Raw genomic sequence first — 27,260 nt, 5'->3', positions numbered from 1 at the left:
GCTACTTACATTGCATTTAAGGAATCGCAATTTGCGATTCCTTAATTGCAAGAGCAAAATAAGGAATCACAATTTTGCGATTCTTTATTTTGCTAGTAGGTTTCACTTCACCTACATTGCTTGCTGCCAAATAGCGAGCACTAACGCTGAAATTCTGTGAATTTCAACGTTAGCGCTCGCTATTTGTTCACCTACATCTGGCCCTAAATCTGGAGTAATGCAAGGCAGTGCAAGTCACTGGGAAAGCATTCCATGAGTGGAGAGAAGGTGTATCCATGCATCTACCCATGGTTTTTTAGCATATTCCCAGATTTACTTATGCTAGCAAATTTGGAAATGCATCAGAATTCTGTGCTTTCCCATGTGAGACATACCTAGGAGAAATATGCATATTTTTCCTCTTTTTTTCTCCTATTTTTATTGTGTGCTGCATTTTGCAGCACATATAGAAAGAGGAAAAAGCTTCAGATGAAGGCATCCCTTCTTGCACAAAAACAATCCTGGCTGTAACACAGGCATCCCTGAACCATGGGACAAGGGTGCCTGCGTTGGCACATGGCTGCACTCAATGAACCATATCTTAGTAGATATTGTGCATTTCTGTCTGTCACACAATGCAGCTCAGCAAGTTGTCTTGCTGCATTGAATGACTTGTTAAAAATTCTGCTCCCCACTCTCTTAATTCCTGCATTATGCAGATTACATAATTAGTTTAGACCACACAGCATTGGACCTGCAGAAGAACCTGGCTGCCCTGAATAATTACCCTCAATTTTACAAAAAAGTGATGGATGGAATATTTGAATTATATTCAGCCACTAATAAATACTTAGGTATGTATCCCAATACATCATTATTTTGCACTCCATTCCACCTCAGTTTGGACAACCATATGTAAATCAGCTATGACCCTGCTACTCTGGTGATAGTCTAGCCCAAACTGCCAGAGCAGTCAGTTGATTCTAGCTTGGCCACCTTAGCAAATGTGTTAGAAAAAACACAATGCAATATATTCAGGCAAATCTTCCATTTACTGATTTGTACCACCCATTTTCAAATTTGGCTAGATTTCAATTTGCAGCAACCATCTGTAAAACTCATGTCCGATTTTGTGGTCAGTTGTTATGTCTTCCATGTAATGCATTATTCCAAGGAAAATTCCTTTAGAGCAATCATTTGGCATGCACACTCAAACAGTCTGTGTGGATACTTTTTCCTGGACTGCTTATTTAAATAATGCACTGCACACTTTAATTGTGTAAGCAGTAAATGACTTCTCAATATAGATGGGGTCCTTTTAAACTGTTAGCTTTAAACAGATTACAGTTCTGCCTTTACAAGGGACATTGAGGAATTAAATACAAAAATATATTTTGACTATACTTTCAGGACTTTCTCTGAAAAGAAATTGCCAAACTACCTCTCAGGGTCTTTGCCTGAAACAGTAAGACATATTTTAATTTGTTTTCGTGTTTTGTGTATTCCTTTAGTTGAATTCATCTATGTATGGTCAGCACATAAACATTGATCGAATTGCTGCCATCTTTGTGGTTACAAGAATGAAACATTAACTCATACTATATGTCTTTGTAATTCACTCTTATCAGAAAGGCAAAAATGGCTTACATCACTTTTAATTAAAAAAAGGGCCTCGCCAAGTCGCAGTGTCAGTGATTTGCGCACAGAGCTGGGAGGACCGCCAAATTATAGCGAATCTAGACACATTTTTGACTGTAACTTTCTGCTGTTTGAGAAGAGAAGAGGATGTTAAAAACTAACAATCTGTTTCTCCATGATTACTTCCTCTTAAAGAGTTGCATGATTTGTAATTGAAGTAGAATTTTGGCTTTTGTAATCTTCACCTGATTTTACTGAATTTATTTAAGTTTTAGCTTTCATGTTTTACTTGTAATACGTATTATTGATGTTTTGTATTTATAGATATGTAAAATTTAGGATACTTTTAATTACAGTTAACTACCTACCAACACACCTCCTTAGTAATTCAAATTGCAAGTTGAATCCAAGAGTGAAAGCTAAAAAAGAAGAAAAAGCAAGAGACCTAAAAAAACATCCAGTTATCCATTTCAGCCCTTTTCAGTTATGTCATCTGTGAAAATCAACAGATCATTTACAGAGGGTAACTAGTAGTCCTTTTTCTGAAGGCGGAAAAGAACACATACAGAAGATGGGACTCAAATATCAAATGTATCCTACAAGACTTTAAAGAGTGTTAGGGAAATGAGAATGCTCATCCTTGGCACAAGGCGAACAGATGAGTGTTAATCCCTTTAAGCTATTGCCGTTAGCCAACAATGTGACAACATTTCCGGGATATATTATATTAAATTAAAGGTAACATTACTTATTGAAGATAGATCCATCTATTTTCCTGTGCTGGTAGATTGTGGAGCCTCTGGTTCTTTTATGAAGGTTAATTACTCATTATGACATGATTTTGACTATCCCAAAGAAGATTCCACGTATTGTAAGTGATCTACATGGTAATAGGGATAGTACAGCAACAAACTCCACATTTGAATTTGATTATAGCAAAGATTATTGAAAAGAACCATGATTATTTTGAATTTTACCTAATAGAAGGTCCGAAATATCCATTAATATTAGAAATATACTGGTTCTATAATCCTTAGATAACCAGGTCAGTTAAGACAATGGTTACTCAATCCACTTCTTAATTTGCTTTTCTGAAAGGTGACAGTCAAGGTTCTTTCAGACGAAGAATCATCAGTTCCTCAAACAATGGTCCAGTTATCTACCATTCTTTTCAGATATTAAGAATCTCTAGATGTAGTCTCTGAACCTAAAGATTCTATTTTGCCACCTAATCAAAATCGTGATTGTTCTATTTGCTCAGTCCCTGGCTTTGTGGTACATTTTCGGTAAATTTACTCTCCAGCTGAATGTCAGGCCTTTCAAAATATTGTCAAAATAAAATAAAAAAAAAAAGACAAAAAGCGCCTTCAAAATCTTCAGCTAGTGCCCTGTTATTTTTCATACCCATGGAGGAGATCACAGAATTGCTTCCATGTACTGATTTTAGAGTATTAAATCAAGTGGCCGTAAAGGATTGATAGCCTCTTCCTTTATTTCTGAAATTTTAGAAGTAGTGCAAGAAGCGAAGATTTTCACTAAATTAGATTTACGGGGAGCTTATCATTTAATTAATCTCAGATATGGGGATGAATGGAAGACAGTGTCTAGAACACCTTTCCTGTCTTTCAGACTCCATAACACTCCGGCCCTCTTCAGAAATGTCAAGAATTCTATTTCCTCCGATCTACTCCAACATACCATGGGATACCCAGATGAGATCTTGCTTTTCTAGAAATCGAGAAGAAAATGAGATCCTTTCTAGATTACAGCAATACCAACTCTTAGCAAAACCAGAAAATGTGTCTGATCAGATTTCCAATTTTTATGTGAGTTTTGTTTCATAAATTGATGGCCAAGCAACACAAAATAAGTTTCTTGTTTCTTAGAATGGAAGGCTCCAACTTTAATGAAAAACATTCATTGTTTCTTAGGGATTGTAAACTACAACCAAATGTGTATAGGAATACCACTATACCAGAAATGCTGAAGAAAGATAACTAATTTCTTTTGACTCAGAGAAGCCTTTTAGGCCTTTGCAAAGTTGAAAGAAATATTTACTAAGGCTCCATTTTTCAACAACCATATCCTACAAAACCATTCATATTAGGAGCTGATGTCTGAGACTGGACCTTGGGACTAGTGCTCATTCCGAGCAATGAAAGTGAGGATCATCACATAACTTTCTTTTCTCATAACTTTGATAGCTCTGAAAATAAATTACTCAGTGTTGAAAAGGACCTTTTGGACATGACGGAATGCCTCAAGAAATGGACACAGCTATTACTTGGAGCCCAACATCAACTTACAGTTTGTACCGATCAGCACAATTTACAGGTTCTCCAAGAAACTGAAAGCAGTTGACAAGCCAGATGGGCTTTCCTTTTACAATAATATGACTTCAAGATTGCTACAGCTCCAGGCCCATAAAATATTATTGCTGACTGTCTATCCCAAAAATATCCTGAACATGAGAGTCAGTGCCAAAAAAATCGTCTTCCTTCTTTACTCTTATTATTCTCCCACACCTCTTACTTTTTGGATCACATAAGGAAAGTAACATGAAAACCAAAAGCATGTTTTTTGTTTATGGGGGAAAACAAATAATTCATAGGTCAAGAAGACCTAATTCTAAATGTGAAACTCATTATTGTTCCCACTGAACAACTTTGCCTGATGCTATGCCATGATTCCATCACTGCTGGTCACCAGGTTTGAAGGGTCGCAAGAGTTCTGCACTCACTGCCAATGCTGGGGTCATCACATCCGAACAGAGTTTGTTGCTCTCCAGTTATCCTCTTAAAACAATGAGCTGCTCATAAAAGCAAACATGTGCCATGCAGTGTTACAGCTGGAATGGTTCAACACCAGTTTTCTGTTCACTATACATACATGTTGACCCAGATTTACTAAAGACCATGCCAAAATTAACCTGCACGTGTCAGAATGTTTAGGGCTATTTTGCGACATTACAACTGTGCATGAAGCCGATGTTTACAAATGGGTGCAAGCCAGTGCAAAACCCAGATATAATCGAGGAGAGGGGTATAAATAAAAATGACAAATAATGAGAGGTAGAAGGAGGCCTCTGGAACCTATGATGGAGCCCTGGAGGGAAGCCAAAGGGGTCGGAGTAGAGAGGCAGGGAAAGAAATGTAAAGTTTACACAGGAGGAGGTGGAGATATTAATTACAGACGGAGTAAGCATCGTGAAACAAATGTTTGTGACATCTAAGCTCTCTCCAACAATAAGGCAACCTTGTAGATAGGCATCCTTGTCAATGTAGTAGCATCAACAAGACAGGGTTTTAGAGGAGAGTAAAAAAAGGTGTCATGACTCCCAGGCCTGTTGTACTGTCATGGCAACAGGGGTTGGACCAGAGTCTCAAACAGAGTTGACACCCTTCAAGGAGCACGAGGTGAGAGCAACTGATCCTGAATTGGTTGGTGCTCTTGAAGGCCCAGACATCACCAACCTAGAGAACACCACAGCTCATGGTAAGCAAAATGACAACCCAAAACATTTAAACAAACTAGGAGTGACACCATGTGTGAAAACATGTTGGTGCCTTTACTGTTTATGTTGATAGGCTATTAGGTTGCAATGTTTGATGATGCAAAAATTAGCATAGCAAAATGTACATTCATGTGTGTTTATGGTGATGCCTACCTAATAACTGGCATGAAGCAAATGTCCGCATCACAGATAACAATGTTTCACAACTGAAGTATCCCAACCTGTGCCACCGCTTTACTTTTGCACCAACAATGTATAGGCCCTCATTACATTGACTGTAAATCTTGATGGGGTATATCATGGGAGGTAACAGGCTAGAAGATTTCAAAGATTAACTTTTTTCACACGGAGAGTTTGGCTGCTGAAAACAGTTGACATTTCCATGTGAAACACTGGGGTAAAAATGTCAGAACTGGTGCTGTAGGACTAATTCCCATATATTATTTCACAAAAATTTAACTCACCCCTATTTTCTCACCCTTGACATGATCAGGAACCACGTTAATGATAATTCCAAGGCGGGCTTATAAAGAGGCTTTCACACACCACTCATAATGAGGGCCTTAGGTACATATCTCATCATGAAAAGTCCTGGGGTCATATTACTTAAAGTGCCCCGGGATGCGTACGGCATGGGCGCTTGCTTTGTGCGCCCCAGGGCACTTTGGTATTATAGAAGGGTCTGCAGACACTTGTCCGGCCCCTTCTGTAATACAGAAAGCGCTAGCACATATGAAGTGCCAGCGCTATCTCAAGTAGGTGTTCAGTAATTTGCGGTAGGGTGTGGCCCATGCAAATGAGACAATCTCTTTGCTTATGTGCCTGATCCGTATTATGGACATGATCTCAAAAGCCGAGAAGAAGTTGTCAGTGTGCCCCCCCGGTGGCTGCCCTCTAGAGGTATGATCCCTCTAGAGGTATGAAAGGGGGTCCCATGGACCCCTAGACATCCCCTTGCAGGTAGGTGCAGTCACTCGTTGCACCCACCTGCAAAAGAATCTATAATCCATCCTTAAAGTGCAGGTGGGTTGCCTCCTGCACTGTGATATGCGGAGCGGCTTTGAAGCAGGCGCTTTGCATTTCACTTGAATGTACTGCCCGTAGGACAGCGCAAGTTTGCGGCTCTCCTAGGAGCAGCAAATTCTCTGTAATAGGGCACACTTTCCCTGTTGTGCATGGGGCACCTATTTAGAGGTGTATAGTGGCTCAAACAGGAAAAGTGCACCCTATGTGTAATAGGGCCTCTGCTTTGCAAAAACAGCACTGACTGGCGGTATCACAAATTATAGGAGACATTTGATAATAATGCCCTTCTGGCATCTTTCCAGTGCATTTGAAAGCAATATTTGATGTGTTGGCAACTTAACTCCATGCTTTTGGATGTTGTAATCTGGAAACGTACCTGAACATCATTACAAGGGCAGAGTCTGCCTCCATAGAAAAAGCATTCCTAACTGAGGCATGGCAGTGAAGATATGGATATTCATTTTAGATCTATATCCATGGATTCAGAACCAAAAACAAGGAGGCGGAATAGGCACTGTTGTGAAGTGAAGTGTTCCTTGTATGACCTCTAGCCACTCTTTTTGGTACCTGTCACCTTGTAAATATTTCTAGGCAACTATAATTTGTAGACTTGCAATGCCATTATTTTTATGTATTCCACTCTAAGATTTCTTTGTTGAAATAATTTCAATGGAATATGCCTCTCTTATGTCTTATCAAATTAACATTATGAAAATAGTTCAATGAATCGAAAGGTTCTGCTCCTTCACATCTTCTGCCATCTCCGCTCCCATATGGCATAGTCAATGCAGACTCATAGAGGCCCATTCACAAAGATATTTTGCAGTATATAAATTAGTACTCCTGCAGTACTATTTTGCACACTCTTACACACCTTTTTGATTTAGCTCCAAAACATCTAAAAAGGGAATAAAATAGGAATATTCTGGAAATATTGATATACAATTAGTACAAAAAGAAAGGGCTGTACCCTTTTTGCACTTTTGCTAATAGGGAGTAGGGTGTTTCAGAGTGGATTCACAAAGGCATGTAGGAGCGTATGAAGGAGTACTATTGTAGTACTCCTATCGCTACACACAAATGCTTTTGTAAGTCAAACCCATTGTGAGTGGCAATCACATTTCTAAATATAAATGATGCTAATACACAGTTGATAAATATAAAATGTATCTTTCAAAGTCTGTCATCTTGGGTTTTAAGGGCCAAATCATGGCTTAGGGAAAAAGTAAGGGACTGATTTAGAGTTTGACAGGTAGGGTATAGAATTTCAACTGCAAAAGGGTACCCTGACCACCAAACTCTTGGTCCGCCTGCCTCATTTAGAGCTAGATAGGCGTACGGTTTCCACTGACACAGCCTCGTGCTTCATCTGGCAGTCCGACTGAGTAGTGGCCCTCTGAGGGCATTAGACGGCCAGCTATATTTAGGGTTGAAGATGTGATAATGTTTTTCTGTCTGTCACTGCCAGGGAAAACCTTGTGGTGAGGGATCTAAAATAATAATGACCATCACATCCTGGAAGAAGTCTCTCAGGGTGTGGGGGCCATTCGTGTTTTCCCACTTTTAGAGTTTTCATTTGAACCACAAAAAATACTAAAGGTTTGGTGGACAGCTGTGAAAACCAACCTGTGGTTACCGCACACTTTGTACGTTGAACGAAACTGCAGTGACAAAGGTTCCTTTCAATGGACATGGCTGGCATGTGGTGCACAGTAGTTTGTCAGGCAAAGTCTAAATCCCACACTAAATCAATCCTGCCACAAGAAACGATCCAAACATCACTCGTGAAAAGGGGAGAGGTGAAAACAAATGTCAGACACTCTGCACACAATACATGTCTGAACTTTTGTAATGCTCTTAAGTATAGTGACAAAACCAAGGTACAGCATCTACATGTCTGTCTATGTCTGTAGTTTACACTCAGCACCAACATGCATGTATGTATGTACATGTTTACCTATAAATAAAATACAAGTGTACCTGAAAGTTGCTTCCATATACAGACTTGCCAGCCCAAATAAGCCACACATCAGTAATTGTACACATCCATCTCCTGTCCAGTGACACAATATTCAAATTTCAAAAGAGATGAGAACAAGGATAGTTCAACTAGAAGAAACTTAGTTATACATAAACAAATGTGCTGATGAAGAAAACGTCAGTACTGTTGCTATACTACAGTACCATTGTGTTCCTGTGAGGTTCCCATTTCTTACATATTTTATGTCACTAGCTTATATGCCATATCAAGTTGTAATCCAAGGCAAAACTCTCTTTATATGAGTCTTGAGCTCTAGAGATGATTTACCATGTCGTACATTTTTATGTCAAGCCTAGCTGCAGCGCACATGCGGCGCTCGGTCTGAAAGACTGCTGTAGTAGAGTATGGGAAAGAAGCTGCGCCCACTCTCCTCCCATATTTTTCATTGGCTTGTGTCATTGGCTTTCGTAAATGCTGCCTTCGGATTTGTTAATAGGCTTGTTAGTCCCCCCTTAGTACAGCCTTGTCTTCATTTGTATACTCCCATTGCGACTGGCCCTTTCACTTCATTTGTAACACGGGACCTGTTATTTAGTCTGTAAGCACTATTTACTTTATTGAGTTTCTCTTACTGCAGGCCGGACATGCGCTGCTTCAGCTGAAACCGATTGTGTTTTTTAAGCAGCACAGCCGCCCCCGTAACACCGGCGCCTGCTTTCAATCACTTTAACCCGGCATTTTCTCGTGTCTGTTTCAATCCCCCAAGTAAAATGGATTTAGAAATGATGCGAATTCCACATAGCACCTTATCCTGTGCTAATGAGCTGAAGCTGATAACAGCACATCTGTGTTACATGTCATCTGTACTAAAGCCACCTGACAGGTTGTGTTCAAAAGCCTGTTTTATTAAAAAACAACACAACCACCACCACCAATACCACCAACACCACCAATACCACCATCAATACCACCACCTCCACCAATACCACCACCAATACCACCACCGCCAATACCAACACCACCAATACCACCACCAATACGACCACCACCAATATCAACACCACCACCAACAACACCACAAATACCACCACCAATACTACTAACACCATCATCACCACCACCAAGACCACCACCACCAATACCACCAATTCCACCATCACCAATACCGCCACCACCACCAATACCACCAACAATACTACCACTACCACCACCATTACCACCGCCACCAATACCACCACTAATTCCACCACAAATACTAGCACCACCAATACCACCACCACCAATACCAACACCACTAAGACCAACACCACCAAAAGCACCAGTACCACCACCATTAGTACACATATCATCACCAATACCACCACTAATACCATCACCACCAATATCACCACCACCATTATCACCACCACCATTATCACCACCACCATTATCCCCACCACCAATACAGCCACCACCAATACCACCACCATCACCACCAATACCTCCAATACCACCACCAATTGTAATGCCACTAATATCAATACCACTACCACCACCACCACCACTAATACCACTACCGATACCCCCACCACCAATAGCACCACCACCAATACCACCATCACCAATACCACCACCACCACTACAAATACCACCACAACCACCAATAACACCATCACCAATACCACCACCATGAATACCACTACAACCACCATCACCACTAATACCAACACCACCATCAAAACCAACACCAATACCACCACCACCAATACCACTACCAATACCACCACCACTAATACCACAACCACCACCACCTCCACTACAAAAACACTACCACTAATACCACCACCACCACAAATACCAACACCAACACCATCACCAATACCACCACCACCAACACCACCACCAATACCACCACCAGTACTAACACCACCAACACCAGTACCACCAATACAACCCCCCCAGTACCACCACCACTCATACCTCCACCTCCCCAATACCACCACCGCCAATACCAACACCACCTCCAATACCACCACCAATACCAAAACCACCACCAATACAACCACCAATTCCACCAAAACCACCAATACCAATACCACAACCACCAATACCACCAACACCACCAATACCACCAATGCCACCCCTGATAGCACCACCAATACCACCACTTATACCACAGCCACCACCACCAATACCACCACCATTACCACCACCACCAATTTCACCACCACCAATACCACCACCAACACCACCAATATCACAAACAATACCACTACCACCAATACCACTACCACCACTAACACCACCAATACCACCACCACATATACCACCACCAACACCCCACCAATACCTCCAACACCACCACCAATACAACCTCCTCCACCACCAATACCATCAATACCACCAATACCACCACAATACCAATACCACCACCACTACCAATACTACCACCAACCATCCAATACCACCACCACGAATATCAGTACCACCTCCAATACCACCACCAATACCACCACTAATACCACCACTAATACCACCACCAATGCCATCACCACAATACCACCACCACTAATACCACAGCCACCAATACTGGTACCAATACAATCACTACTAATACTGCCATCACCACCACCAATACCACCACCAATGCCACCAACACCAATAATACCAATACCACCACCACTAATACCACTGCCAATACCACCAATAGCCTAAAATGCCACCACCACCAATGTCACCAGTACCAATACCAATACCACCAGCACCAATACCACCACCACTAATACCACCAACACCACTCCCAAAACCACCACCACCATCACCAGCACCAATACCACCAGCACCATTATCACCACCACCACTAATACCACCACCAATACCACTACCACCAATACCACTAATACCAGCACTCATACCACTACCAATACCACCCCCACCAATACCACCACCAGTACCACCATCACCACCAATACCATCACCACTAATACCACCACCAATATCCCCACCACCAATACTACCACCACGAATACCACAACCACCAATACCACCACCACCACTACCAGCAACAATACCACTACCACCAAATACCACTACCACCAATACCACGACCAATACCACCACCACCAATACCACCACCACCAATACTTTCACCACCACCAATACCAAGAACACCACCAACACCACAAATACCACCACCAATACTACTAACACCATCATCACCACCACCAAGACCACCACCACCAATACCACCAATTCCACCATCACCAATACCGCCACCACCACCAATACCACCAACAATACTACCACTACCACCACCACCATTACCACCGCCACCAATACCACCACTAATTCCACCACAAATACTAGCACCACCAATACCACCACCACCAATACCACCACCACTAAGACCAACACCACCAAAACCACCAATACCACCACCATTAGTACAAATATCACCACCAATACCACCACTAATACCATCACCACCAATATCACCACCACCATTATCACCACCACCAATACAGCCACCACCAATACCACCACCATCACCACCAATTGTAATACCACTAATATCAATACCACTACCACCACCACTAATACCACTACCGATACCCCCACCACCAATAGCACCACCACCAATACCACCATCACCAATACCACCACCACTGCAAATACCACCACCACCACCACCAATAACACCATCACCAATACCACCACCATGAATACCACTACCACCACCACCATCACCACTAATACCAACACCACCATCAATACCACCACCAATACCACTACCAATACCACCACCACTAATACCACAACCACCACCACCTCCACTACAAAAACACTACCACTAATACCACCACCACCACCACCACCACCACAAATACCAACACCACCACCAACACCATCACCAATACCACCACCACCACCAATACCACCACCAGTACTAACACCACCAACACCAGCACCACCAATACAACCACCCCCAGTACCACCACCACTCATACCTCCACCTCCCCAATACCACCACCACCAATACCAATACCAACACCAACACCACCACCAATACCACCACCAATACCAAAACCACCACCAATACAACCACCAATTCCACCAAAACCACCACCACCAATACCAATACCACAACCACCAATACCACCAATACCACCAACACCACCAATACCACCAATGCCACCCCTGATAGCACCACCAATACCACCACCAATACCACCACTTATACCATAGCCACCACCACCAATACCACCACCAATACCACCACTTATACCATAGCCACCACCACCAATACCACCACCATTACCACCACCACCAATTTCACCACCACCAATACCACCACCAACACCACCAATATCACAAACAATACCACTACCACCAATACCACTACCACCACCACCACTAACACCACCAATACCACTACCAATACCACCACCACCACATATACCACCACCAACACCCCACCAATACCTCCAACACCACCACCAATACAACCTCCTCCACCACCAATACCATCAATACCACCAATACCACCACCACCACAATACCAATACCACCAGCACCAATACTACCACCAACCATCCAATACCACCACCACGAATACCAGTACCACCTCCAATACCACCACCAATACCACCACTAATAGCACCAATAATACCACCACCAATGCCATCACCACAATACCACCACCACCACCACCACTAATACCACAGCCACCAATACTGGTACCAATACAATCACCACTAATACTGCCATCACCACCACCAATACCACCACCAATGCCACCAACACCAATAATACCAATACTACCACCACTAATACCACTGCCAATACCACCAATAGCCTCAAATGCCACCACCACCAATGTCACCAGTACCAATACCAATACCACCAGCACCAATACCACCACCACTAATACCACCAACACCACTCCCAATACCACCACCACCATCACCAGCACCAATACCACCAGCACCAATATCACCACCACCACTAATACCACCACCAATACCACTACCACCAATACCACTAATACCAGCACTCATACCACCACCAATACCACCACCACCAATACCACAACCAGTACCACCATCACCACCAATACCACCAATACCATCACCACCAATACCACCACTAATACCACCACCAATATCCCCACCATCAATACTACCACCACTAATACCACAACCACCAATACCACCACCACCACTACCAGCTATAATACTACTACCACCAAATACCACCACCACCAATACCACCACCACCAATGCCACCACCACCAATACCACCACCAATACTTTCACCACCACCAATACCAAGAACACCACCAATACAAATACCAGCACCAATACCAATACCACCACCAATCCCACCACCACCAATACCACCACCAATACCCCACTACTAATACCACCACCACTAATACCAATACCACCACCAATACCAGTACCACCACCACCACCAAATACCTATACCACCACCAATACCATCACCAATACCACCACCAATACCAATACTGCCACCACCAATACCACCTCCACCAATACCAATACCACCACCACCACCAATTCTGCCACCACCAATACCGCCACCACCAATACCGCCACCACCAATACCCCACCACCAATACCACCAATACAGCACTACCAATACCACCACCACCAATACCACCACCTCAGTGCCTCTCACTCACTAGTAATTGCAGGGGCAATGTACAGGGCCGGAGCTGCAACCAAGACAACCCCTTCTTCCCTCCCTCCCTCCCTCCCTCAATGCCTTCCATAAAGAACAGCCCACTCTGCACCAAGAGGCAAAGCCAGGGCCCTACTACAGCTGGAATGTTTTTATTAGGCCAAAAATGGGAATGACATTACTCAAAGCCATACTGCAAACTGAAATCACAGAGAGGGCAGGAAATAGTTCCCCACCTCCCGCTCTTGCCCCTGAGCTGCATCAGAGTAATCACAGAGCGGAGGCCAATTAAACCTATTTAGCTAGCTTGCAGGGGACTGTGGAAATGCACACCATTTACCGATTCTTCACTGTGGCCTCTGAGGAAGTAGAATGACATCTTTGAAACGCGTCAGCCCAGGAGGATGTCAGAACGGAATGTGAAGCTGCCGGTTTTATCAAAATAAAGGTTGTGACCTTACCTGAAGCAGAGTGCGGCCTTAATTGCTGGTGCAATCTTTGGAACATGTTTACACAGTGGCTCCAGGCCGTGAAGGCGATGCACCCCCCGGATAAATAACAAGGGGCCAACTGGGTGAATCCTCTCCTTGGTTACGGTGCTGCAGGTAATTTGAGTCAAACAGGCATAATCTCATCTGGAGGCTCACTGTGGCCTGCCTAAACTTTGTCCTTTGAACTTGGTGAATAATCGGACCCACTGGCGGGTGTAATTAGTGCTTAAGAGACCACAGATACCAGCATGCACTGGAAAGAGAACTGTATTGAAGGGCACACCGGAGGCCAATTAAACCTATTTAGGTAGCATGAAGGGGACTGTGGGAATGCACTCCGTTTACGGATTCTTCACTGTGGCCTTTGAGGAAGAAGAATTAAATATTTGAAATGCGTCAGGCCAGGAGGATGTCAGAACGGGATGTGAAGCTGCCGGTTTTATCAAAATATATATATATATATATATATATATATATATATATATATATTCACTGAAAAAACCATAGGTTTCAGGGGTGTTATAGTTAGCTGGACTTTTCACTTGTACAAAACCATTGAAATTCCCCCGTTATAGTTAGTTCAGCTAACTATAACTCGCGCGCCCGCAATGCACTGCTGATGACGTCACATATTACATCACTCATGACATGGTCAGTGACATCACTCATGACATCACTGATGACATCTCAAATGACATCACTGATGACATCATCCAGTGAATGTGTGTTATTCTGAAAATTAAATATGTTTTATATATGTATATCTCAAGGTCGATGGAAGAATAAATGGGTATATAAGTGTCTAAATGGATGATTTGTTTTTGAAAAATTGATTGTGTAACTGACTGATTAAGTGTATCATAGTGAATACATGGCTTAGTGAGTAATGTTTAAATATGTAAATATCTGTATCAGTCTCTCACTTTGTGTATAAGTGGCTGCATGGGTTGGTGAGTAGCTACATGGGTGTCTATATAGGTTATTAGTTGGTTTTTTGAGTATCAGTCTGAGTGTCTGCATGGTTCGGTGGGGGTATTACGTAGTGCATAGGTGCATGAATGAGTGACTCACTGTTTGTATGTGTTGAACACAGTATGTGTGCAGGACTGTATGGGTGGATGAGTGTGTGTATGGGTGTGTTAGTGAGTGAATGACTGTCTCAATAGTGTCTTTATGAGTAACTACATATGTTTTAAACTAGTATATGTGACTATTGGTGTATATATGTGAGTATATGTGAGAGTGAGAGATTGAAAGAGTTCCTGTATGAATAAGTATGTGTTTCTATAAGTGATTGTTTAAAAGACTAAGTATGTGTAAGTTTCCGTAGAAGTAAGTGTGGTGGTGTGTGTATAACTGTATATGCAAGTAAATGTATGTTTGATTCTTTATTAGCATGAGTGACTATGTGTGTGAGTAACTCTATGGATGAGTGGCATTGTGTAACAGGATGTATAGGTGTATGAGTACATATGATGAGTGAGTACATGTATGAGTGACTGTATTGGACTGTTGGTGAATGAGTGGATGTGTATGTGGATCTTAGAATTACTGAAGAGGTTGTTGTAACTGGTATTGGTATGTCCATTGTTTTGAAAATTTTAGTCTCTATTTTTGAATGTGTGTATCAAAGGTTATATTAGGGTGAGAGGAGGTCTGCCACTCTATCACAAGGATGATGTCATCAGTGATGTCATCAGTGATGTCATGAGTGATGTCACTGACCATGTCATGAGTGATGTAATATGTGACGTCATCAGCAGTGCATTGCGGGCGCGCGAGTTATAGTTAGCTGAACTAACTATAACGGGGGAATTTCAATGGTTTTGTACAAGTGAAAAGTCCAGCTAACTATAACACCCCTGAAACCTATGGTTTTTTCAGTGAATTTCTGAGGTTTTTTAAATGCTAATTCCTAACTATAACGTGCCTGAAACCTATGGTTTTTTCTGTTAATTTCAAAGGTTTTTTAAATGCTAATTTCTAACTATGTCTACAGAGATAGGACATGTGAAGAAAGAAGAAAAAATGCACAGAAAGAAACAAAAGAAGTGCAGAAAGAAGCAACAGAAGTCCTCAAATACGAAGATAAGTGCAGGAAGAAGGATAACGTGCAGAAAGAACAAAAAGAAGAGCAGAAAGAAGCCTTGTTGCAAAATCATCCTGTACCCTCAACTTTTTCAGACGGATACTGGTGGTAACTGAGTCTGACTAACCAGTCCTAGAGCCAGTGCTATGTTAAAAGACACTTAGAATACAGTGAAAACACCTACATACACTAGGGAACATTATGCGTTGGGGTCCCCCGTGATTAGCCTTACCTCCTCTATAAGCCCCTAGTATATAATAGGGCATGGAGATTAAAACTACCTCTTAAAACAGGCCACAGGGCGTTTTTGCACACGTTAACTCAGGCCCCGTCCCCTCCTTTCACCATTGTGTAAACACGCCCTGTGTCCGTTTTTAGTTGGGAGATTAAGTTCATTTGAGTCCTGAGGGTCCCTAGGGTCCAACTAGCCCACTAGGTACCTCCAGTAAGTGCCACAGAGCTGCGTTGCAGAGAGGTGTAAAAAGTGGCACGGCCTGGACCACCTCTCTGCAATGCAGCTCAGTGGCGCTTACTGGAAGCACTTGGTGGGCTAGTTAGCCCCCAGGGGCCCTCAGTATTGAAGGGAAATTATATCCCCAATTTAAAACGTGCCATGGTGCGTGTTTGCACACGTCACCTCAGGCCCCGTCCCCTCCCTTCACCACTGTGTAAACGCGCCCTGTGGCTGTTCTAAGTTGAGAGATTAAGTCCCCTTGAATCCTAAGGGTCCCTAGGGTCACACTAGACCACTAGGTACCTCCAGTAAGCGCCACAGAGCTGCGTTGCAGAGAGGTGTAAAAAGGGGCTTGGCCTCAGAACACCTGTCTGCAGCGCAGCTCCCTGGCACATACTGGAGATGCCTGTTGGGGGCGCGTTTGCAGAGTGCTGCATGGAGGGGGCATGGCCTCCGGCACGATGCCAGTCTTTTATTTATTTTATTTTTTTAAGAAGGGGGGCTGTGTGGTTCCCCTTCTTATTCTAATTTATTGGCCCTGATGACCCCATCCCCCAGGGCCTGTCTCCTAATTATATTTTTTTGACCCCAATTCCCAGGGCCGGCCACTGTTTTTTATTATTTTTAAAAAATATATATTTATAGACACACCTAGGACATGCTGGACAAACCGTACGTACCTATCACCATGACGATTTGCGTGATATTCATTAAAAGGCGACTATGCATGCAATTAATCCACGTGGAATGTATTTACACCACTAGTGAAGCTCTGACATGTCTGATGCTCTACCGTGCCTAATCCCGGTAGACACCCTTGTCGTTTATTTATACAAACATGGGTAGCTATTGACGGGCACATTTAATACACATGCACACCAAGCCATTCAAAGGGGATTCGACAAAAATTCGACCAAAACTATGCAAGAAACCCCCCTCACAGTTAATAAAACACACATCCACTGCCGGATGTGTAATACTTTTTATTTTACTCTCTGGAAAGGGGACGAACATCACTTGCGAGTCACAGCGCGCTCCTGACAGAGCCCAATGCTGTGTTACACCCACCATTGCCTGCCGAGTGCCACACACCTCTGTATTGTATTCCACTAGCTAGTGCATATGCTATGACACTCTCTAGCCCATGTACACTGTAACACCACCCCGTGAAAATGTCATGCCACACTTGTCTTCGCACGGGTTATATTGCCCCATCTAACGTGCCTTCCTCGATGCCTATGTTATAACGCACAGTGCTATGCCATACATATTACAATTTGGGATCCATATCTTTGTCACAGTGCATATGCAACGTTACACTCCCCAGCACATATTTTATATTACAACTTTAGAGACTAGTCAGGTTACACCACACTGCCCTGTGCATATTACACTCCAAGGCGCATATCGCATAGCACGCGCTAGTGCCTGTGCTATCTCGCGCTCTCCAATGAATCTGTCATTGCGCACAATGTATTGCATATTATATTTCACGCCTGGTTCATCTTATATCACACTTTTTGGTGCATAGTTTATACCATACACTATATCTAGTTTTCATTTTCAATCGTGCTCTCAGGACTATGTTCTATATAACACTGTGTTCACCTACCCTTTTCACGGGCATTACATTTTGCGATAGGGGGTGGAGGGTCAGGGGGTGTTTTTGCCAAGTGAGCCCGGAGTCACAGTCACTAACGTCTTCTTCTTCCTGAATAAAAGTGAGATTATGCTGCATACTTGTTCATATTTTAAGTAGTTTGCACAGACAAAATGTTTTAAAAACAATAAAGTTTCTAATACCCGCCTTCTCTGAACAGTTAGCTTGCTGCCCCATCCCCCTCCTCCCTATCCTCTGTTGTGTGAATCCATGGACTAGCCTCCTCCCTCCTGCCATGCATGGTCTGATGTGCTGCCACTGCCCTCAATTTAGTATGATGTACCAGTCCACTCCTCCTGCCCTCCATTGCCCAATTCTATGCCCCATCATTGACCTCCTGCTTAAACTCTGTGCTTAGCTTGCTGCCCCTATTCTCCTTCCCCCTGCCCTCCAATGTCTTTGTGCATGCCCCTGCTCCATCCTTTTTGCCCACCATGTCCCATGGACCTGCCACTCCTATCTACTCTGAGTGTTCTGTTGAGCTGCCACTCCACTCCCACCTGCCTAGCATTGTCAGATGACTGTAACCTGTCCCTGCCACCTCCACCCTGCCTGTCCACATGCCATGCCTCTATCCTCTTCCTCCTGTCCTCCATGGTCCATTGTACTGCCACACCCTTCTGCCCTCCCTGGTCTGTTGTGCTGCAACTGCTCCTCCTGCCTGCCCCGTGTGGTCTGTTGTGAGGCCCCATCCCCTGAACTTTCTTGTCTGTGCACAGGTCCTGACCCTCCCTTCTATCCTCCATCGTCCTTTGTGCATGCCCCTGCACCCTCCTTCTTGCCCATCATAGCCATTGTGCTGCCACTAACCCTCCCACTTGCCATGCATGGTCTTCTGTGCTGCCATGGCCCCTCCCACCTTCCCTGTGTGGTCAGTTAGCTGCCCCTGACCCCCTCCCACCTTCCCTCCATGGTCTGTGTGTATGCCATCACAGTCTCACTGTTGCTCTTCATGTTGTGTCTTGCTTCTAGTGCCCATCCTGCCTGACCGCCATGGCCAACTTGCTGCTCCTGCCCTGCCCCCTTGCCCCCAGCCCTCTGTTTACATGTGCAGACCCCTACTCCCTCCCTCCTGGCTTGTCTGTTCCATTGTAATGCCCCTGATCCGTCCCTCCTGCCCTTTATGGTCTGTTATGCTGCAGCCTTCTCTCCTGTCTGTCCATTATGGTCAGCTAGCTACCATTGCCTCTTGCCCCTCTGTTCTCTGTTGTCCATGTGCATGGTCCTGTCCCCTCCCTCTTGCTTTCTATGGATTGTTGTGCTGCACTCCCGTCCTGCATGCCCTGTGTGGTGTATTGTGCTGCTGCAAACCCTGATGCCTGCCCTGCAGGGTCAGTTTGGTGCACCTCTCCATGTCTCTCCTGTCCTCTGTTATCCAAGTCCATGTCCCTATCCCATTTCCTTCCATGATCCAATGTACCATACTTGCGAACATTTTGAACTTGGTAAGAGGGAGATTTTGAAAAAAAACTGGGGTATTGATTTTCCCCTTTGAGTTACATTGAAAAAGAGGATATTGTAGACAGGAGACAGATCAAATAAAGCCCATTTGAGCTTAAAAACATTGGACGTTTCCTGGCTGAATCGGGTCTGTTGGCATGTATGGTTGTACTACCATTGCCTCTTCCTTCTGCCCACATTGCCACAGCCTTGAAGGAGGGTAGATTTTGTATCACAGGGGGCCCCTGGCCCGTTCTGTCCACACCTGAAGTATGAGACCCTTGTCCTTGCCCTGCCAGCCGCATTTGTAGGCCGTATTAAATTGACCAGCGGGTCCTGTGTTGCTATATAATTATCCTGAGACATCCTTACCACTCAGCCAGCATAAAACCCCTGTGTAGGCCCTTCTGTTCAATATGTAGGCCTCTTTGTTAAATTGACCATAGCTCTGCAATTTTAGTGTATAGCAGTCTGAAGGCAGGTCTGCGAGGCCTTCTGCTCCAAACTAGTAGCCCCCACCCTACCCGAGTGCTCCGTGCTCGGTATCAAAGTTCAACATCCCCCTGAAGCTGTCGACATACAGTAGGCTGCATCCTGGACTGGTACTTGCTTCCTGGGCAGGTTTCCCGCTTTTAAGGAAGTGGCAACCGCAGAGCGTCAAGTTAGGAGAACTGAGGAGATTTTATACATGAATATATTGAATTCCTGTACAATACCCATTATTTTCTGCTTGCTCTATGGAACTTACGATAAGCGATTGGCCTGAGAGACTGACCTTTTCACCCAGTCCATTGTCAGCATTAAGTGGGTAAATGACGAAATGTCTGGTAAAATCTGCAGACGAAGCTTTTGGGTAGCATACGTAGGTAGATGTAGCGTGCAAAGGAGCCCACAAAATGATATAAAAAGGGAGCACCCACAGATATCGACGGACAACCTCGCCGTCTGTATGTAGGTTAACAGGCTGTGCAGGTTTTCCCCAAGAACTGGGAGCTCTTGTCTTCCTTTGCTTAAAATGTCTTGCTCTGCTTTGCTTGAAGTATCTTATTCTATTTTACCTATATGAAATGTCATGTTATGTTTAACCATTGTTCTCTTTACTTTTGCATTTAAAAGATGTTGTATTGTAATTGCAGGAATGCTTGCTCTAAGAGTAAATGTGAGTGTCCCTAGGTAACATTTTCCTTGGTGTAACTTGTTTCTCATGATGCATTTATAGATGTGTTTTCTCTCTCTCTCTGTCAGTCCATTAATTGAGATACAGAGAATATCATGACAGCTGTATGATTATCTGGATTCTGTATTTTGTACTTTATGTCTCTATTCTGCGGTTTCTTTGAAGTTGCATCTTCTCATTAAACTGCCATTGTATTCTGCCTCCAATTCCATGTCTCATATGTCTGTTTTCTTCATTTTTGGAGCAAGCGTTCCTAGGCACCCCGGCTCAAATTAAGGTGCCCCTTTTGTCCCTGACTCACTCTCCTGCTCAGTTCTGTGGTGGCTCCCGGGGCTCTGGGGACCGCCCCTAGCTTCCTTGACCCGTAATAGATCTTCCCTCCAACAGCCTCTCTTGCAAGTCCTGTATTGTTGGTTTGTTGCCCCTGCCCCCCTTTCCACTGCCCTCCATAGTCTGTTGTGCTTCCACGGCCCTTCCTGCCTGCTCAGTGTGGTTAAATTGTTGCCTTTGCACCCTCCTACCTGCCTTCAATTTTCAGAGTCCGTGCCCCTGGCCTCTGCCTCTCAACAGTATCCTAATGAACAACTAGATTGCTAACATTCTATATTTATTACAAAAGTGTGGAACGCCTGACATCATCTTGATGTAATCAAAACTGTAATACCTAGAGCATTCCTTTAGAAATTACATATATGAGAGGGTCTTATTGGCATCAAAATTATGGTTAGTGCTCTAAAAGACTAAAATAAGGACATATTTTCTGAGTTTTCAAATAGCGACAAAGCACTTTTAAATTATTTGTTATCTTTATGTTTTTTTATCTAGTTGACAACTTGATTAAATGTTGCACTTAGGGGAGAGGATGTGGTGTTACTTCCAGAACTGCAGACTTTGCAACTGGGGAACCAGGTTGAAGTTTCTGCTTCAGCTCGACATTCTGTGATTCTGGTCAAATCACTTAGTCTCCCCATGTCTACAACCAAAATGAATTTGTTCTTGTGTGATGTAACCAATGCTCATGTAAAGCACTCCAATACCTGACAAGTCTGCACTATATAACACTGCAAAAACACAAAATAATAAGTGTTTTGCACACTTCTGTCATTGGGCTATATTTGGGCTATATCTGGGTGATTTTGGGCTACATTTGGGCTCTTTTGTCTCCGGTGGCCATCTTGGGAGATTTATTTGTTATGAAGTTTCCTAATTTCCTCATGTACTGCAGTCTCCTCAGTCGGAAATGCTTTCAGTTTTTTACTTTGATTCCATCATGAAGGTATTCAGATATGTCACACATTTGCCATGAATTCTGAATGTTAGCACTCTAGTTGCTCATTAGATCACTGTAGTAAAACTACTGTTCACCATGGAAGTCTGCTCCTGGTATTAAAAGTGCATGTTTCAGTCTGCATGTCAGAATTTTTTAATGAAATAGAAGAGGATTTGAGAAGTCACTCAAAATGTGCCCTCATTTTCTTTCTTCAGCATTAATCATAATTTCTATGGCAAAATGAACCCCCTCATTGTGTTCCTTTTTAAATTAAATGTTTTAAGTGTTACCAGTTTATTCCAATCAAGATGGCTTCAGGTGTGCCATACTTTTGTCATAATGAAGACAGTAAGTGCTCTAGTTGTTTTTAAGAACATTCTTGGACATTCTGTCATTGGGCTATACTTGGGCTACATCTGGGTGATATTTGGGCTACATTTGGGCTCTTTTGTCTCTGGTGGCCATCTTGGGAGACTTATTTGTTATGAAGTTTCCTAATTTCCTCATTTACTGCAGTCTCCTCAGTAGGAAATACTTTCAGTTTTTTACTTTGATTCCATCAAGAAGGCATTCAAATGTGTCACACATTTGCCATAAAATCAGAATGTTAGCACTCTTTTTGCTCATTAGATCACTGTAGTAAAGCTACTGCTCACCAGGGAAAACTGCTGCTGGTATTGAAAGTGCATGTTTCAGTCTGCATGCCAGGATTTGAGAAGTCACTCAAAATGTGCCCTAATTTTTCTTTCTGCAGCACTAATCATACTTTTTATGGAAAAATGAACCCCCTCATTTTGTTCCTTTTTAAATTAAATGTTTTAAGAGTTACCACTTTAATCCAAGCAAGATGGCTTCAGGTGTGCCATACATTTATCATAAGTAGGACGGTTAGCGCTCTAGTAGTTCTTTGGAACACTCTGGAAAGCTGCAGTAGAACACAAAGGAATCAACTGACAGTCTCTGCCCTTGTTGGATGTACATGTTTTACTGAGAATGTCAGACTTCATTCTCACATGACTGAGAAAGATAATGTGAATTTACAGAAAATAAGCTCTCAGTTTAGCTTATAGATCACCTTCCAAACCTCTGTGGTAAAAGCATGAGAAAATATTTTTCTCTCAATCATGATATCCCAGCAGAAGGCTTTTTCACATGGTGAAATCACCTTAGAACATACAACAATTCCTAAAATGAGTATGGTACCATCAACAAATGATTTATAATGTAACTAAAGTCTTAAAATCTTCTATTAACTGCAATGCTTTTTAATGAGGTGCTATCATGTATATTGGTCCCAAGATGGCTGCCAACACTTCTTGGATGAAGTGCTGACAGCCAATCAGATCTCAGGATGAGATGTGTGGTTAGGCTCCGCCCACATATATATATTGATTTAAATGCTATTTTCTCAGGAACTACTGAACAGATTTACACCAGACCTACAAAAGGCACTTCCTTGACCTGAGGACTACCTCTCTGCCAAATTTCAAGTAACTCTGTTCAGCCGTTCGGGCTGTAGCTGTGTCTAAAGGTCCTATGGAAAAATGCATGGGAAAAACGCGTTTTGGGACCCCCCTTTTTTCTCAGCCCCCGCTTGACGAATCCCCCCGAGACTTTCAGGGTAGGAGCGGAGCGTAGCGCCCCACCTATTTTGAAAATTTCGCGAGGATTCATCGACCGGCGCCAAAGTTATTCCAAATAGAATGTTGCGGATTTCCTATGGAAACAGGGTCCTAACTATAACTATCTACTGGCGACCGCCAGTAGATAATATATATATATATATATATATATATTCCAAATGCTGTGTGACGAAGAAAGATGCCCATCCTGTCGGGTCGGGGGCTCTAGGGAATGTCAATCTAATCATATCCACACGAGAACGCATTCGCCACCTTCCGTGATGCAAAACAGGCCCACCAGCCAATTTGCAGTTTAAAGTTCTTTTATTAGGCACCGCAACAGCATAATGCGTTTCAACTCTAGACGCATCTTAATCATATGCTCCTAAGGGGGTGGTTACCTGTTAGGTATTTGAATGTGCTTTCAACAACAGTGAGGAAGGACAACTTGTAAAGTATAGTACCTTCAATATTTGAAAGACGAATTGTGTTTACCAATGTTTTTCTAGAATTTGTAATGAAAACAGTGACTTTTTAAAACAATTTGATGCTCTGAAAATCAGTTAAAGTTTGTTTTTGCTTGGATCCTCATTTGTGAGTCACTGTTTGTAGTTCGTAGAATTCAAAGGACCACATTGCTAATAATGCCTTGTTGTCCATAATGTAAGACATGTCCTTTCACAGTCACTGATTTTTCATGAATGCGACCTTTGGTGCACTACATCACTCCATACTTCTTCCGGGCCTCTAAAGGATCAAATTCCATTTGTTGCATAAAGTAGAAAATTATGACATTTACCAAGGTCACGCCACTCCATTCGAACGGCTGAGGTTACTTACAGTACCTTTGTGCTGGTGCCATCACAGATTTTCCAATGAACACTGCGTGCAAGGCACAGTTGCCTTTGCAAACCCTGGCTGTTTCCAAATCTTTACATCATGCCCGGCGGGCTGCGCAGCCCTTCCTTGAAACACTCCGTCCATCAATTGAATGCAGCCGGTGGGCATCTCATATTAAATATTCCAAATGCTGTGTGACGAAATAAGATGCCCATCCTGTCGGGCCTGTAGGGAACGTCAATCCCATAATATCTACACGAGAACGCATCCGCCACCTTCCGTGGCCCACCAGTCAGTGCCCAGTTTAATGTTCTTTTATAACGCACCGCAACAGCATAACGCGTTTCAACTCTAGACGAGTCTTAATCATATGCTCCTAAGGTGGTGGTTACTTGTTAGGTATTTGAATGTGTTTTCTACAACAGTGAAGAAGGACAACGAGTAAGGTATAGTACCTTCAATATTTGAAAAACGAATTCTGTTTAACAATGTTTTTCCAGAATTTGCAATGAAAACAGTGACATTTTAAAACAATTTGATGCTCTGTGAATCAGTTAAATTTTGTTTTTGCTTGCATTCTCATTTGTGAGTCACTGTTTGTAGTTCGTAGAATTCAAAGGACCTCATTGTCCGTAATGCCTTGTTGTTCATAATTTGAGATATGTACTGTCACAGTCACTGATTTTTTATTAATGCGACCTTTGGTGCACTACATCACTCAATACTTCTTCCGGGCCTCTAAAGGATCAAATTCCATTTGTGGCATAAAGTAGAAAATTATGACATTTACCAAGGTCACACCACTCCTTTCGAATGGCGGAGGTTATTTACAGTTCCTTTGTGCTGGTGCCATCATAGAATTTCCAATGAATATATATATATCTAGTAAAAAGTTCCACTCTGCCTATCTTCGGCAGAACCAGCAGGCACAGACCTCAGCCACACTCATAGATGGACATCCAGACAAAGTCTTGTGGAAGAAAGCAGTGTAGTTTAATGCAGTTAACCAGGGAAATACACAGGCATAGTGCCTGCCATGACGCATTTCGCTCGTCTAGCGAGATTTATCACATCACATTTCTATATCTATATCTATCTATCTATATGTATATTACTTACTGGCGGTCGCCAGTAGGTAGTTATAGTTAGGACCTATTATCCATAGGAAATCCGCAACATTCTATTTTGGCGCCAGTTGACGAATCTTCGCAAAATTTTCGAAACTGGTGGGGCGCTTTGGACTGCTCCTATCCTGAAAGTCTTGGGGTGATTCGTCAAGCAGGGGCTGAGAAAAAAGGGGGGTCCCAAAACTTATTTTCCCCATGCAATTTTCCATAGGAACCTTTAATCGCAGCTACAGCTCAAACTGCTGAACGGAATTACAGCAAATTTGGCAAAGAGGTAGCCCCTGGTTCATACTCGTGCCTTTTGGTGTAAATCCGTTCAGTAGTTGCTGAGAAAATCAAAAGTAAAATCACATATATATCTGGGCAGAGCCCAACCACACATCTCATCGTGAGATCTGATTGTCTGTCAGCAATTCATCCAAGAAGTGTTGGCAGCCATCTTGGGACCAATATACATGATAGCACCTCATTAAAAGCATTGCAGTTAATAGAAGGTTCTAAGACTTTAGTTACATTATAAATCATTTGTTGATGGTACCATACTCATTTTAGGAATTGTGGTGTGTTCTAAGGTTATTTTACCTTGTGAAAAAGCCTTCTGCTGGGATATCATGAATCGTGTTTGAGAGAAAACTAGTTTCTCATGCTTTTCCCACAGCGGTTTGGAAGGTGATCTATAAGCTAAACTGAGAGCATATTTTCTATAAATTCACATTATCTTTCTCAGTCATGTGAGAATGAAGTCTGACATTCTCAGTAAAACATGTACATCCAACAAGGGCCAAGACTGTCAGTTGATTCCTTTGTGTTCTACTGCAGCTTCCCAGTGTTCCAAAGAACAACTAGAGCGCTAACAGTGCTACTTATGACAAACGTATTGCACACCTGAAGCCATCTTGATTGGAATAAAGTGGTAACTCTTAAAACATTTAATTTACAAAGGAATAAAATGAGGGGGTTCATTTTGCCATAGAAAGTATGATTAGTGCTGCAGAAAGAACCATTAGGGCACATTTTGAGTGACTTCTCAAATCCTCTTCTATTTCATTAAAAAATTCTGACATGCAGATTGAAACATGCACTTTCAATACCAGCAGCAGACTTCCCTGGTGAGCAGTAGCTTTACTACAGTGATCTAATGAGCAACTAAAGTGCTAATATTCTGAATTTATGGCAAATGTGTGACACATCTGAATGCCTTCTTGATGGAATCAAAGTAAAAAACTGAAAGCATTTCCTACTGAGGAAACTGCAGTAAATGAGGAAATTA

At 42.8% G+C, this 27,260-nt stretch overlaps 1 protein-coding gene across 1 annotated transcript in view; it reads left to right on the top strand.

Annotated features, from left to right (window-relative positions):
* Window positions 1-27,260, top strand: part of LOC146817390 (vomeronasal type-2 receptor 26-like) — a 953,476-nt gene that overhangs the window by 44,751 nt on the left and 881,465 nt on the right. The window lies entirely within an intron of this gene.

The sequence above is a fragment of the Triturus cristatus genome, chromosome 6 (genome assembly GCF_964204655.1).
Source record: "Triturus cristatus chromosome 6, aTriCri1.1, whole genome shotgun sequence".
In the NCBI taxonomy this organism is placed as follows: domain Eukaryota; kingdom Metazoa; phylum Chordata; class Amphibia; order Caudata; family Salamandridae; genus Triturus; species Triturus cristatus.
This window is presented reverse-complemented; position numbering and strand designations above follow the sequence as displayed.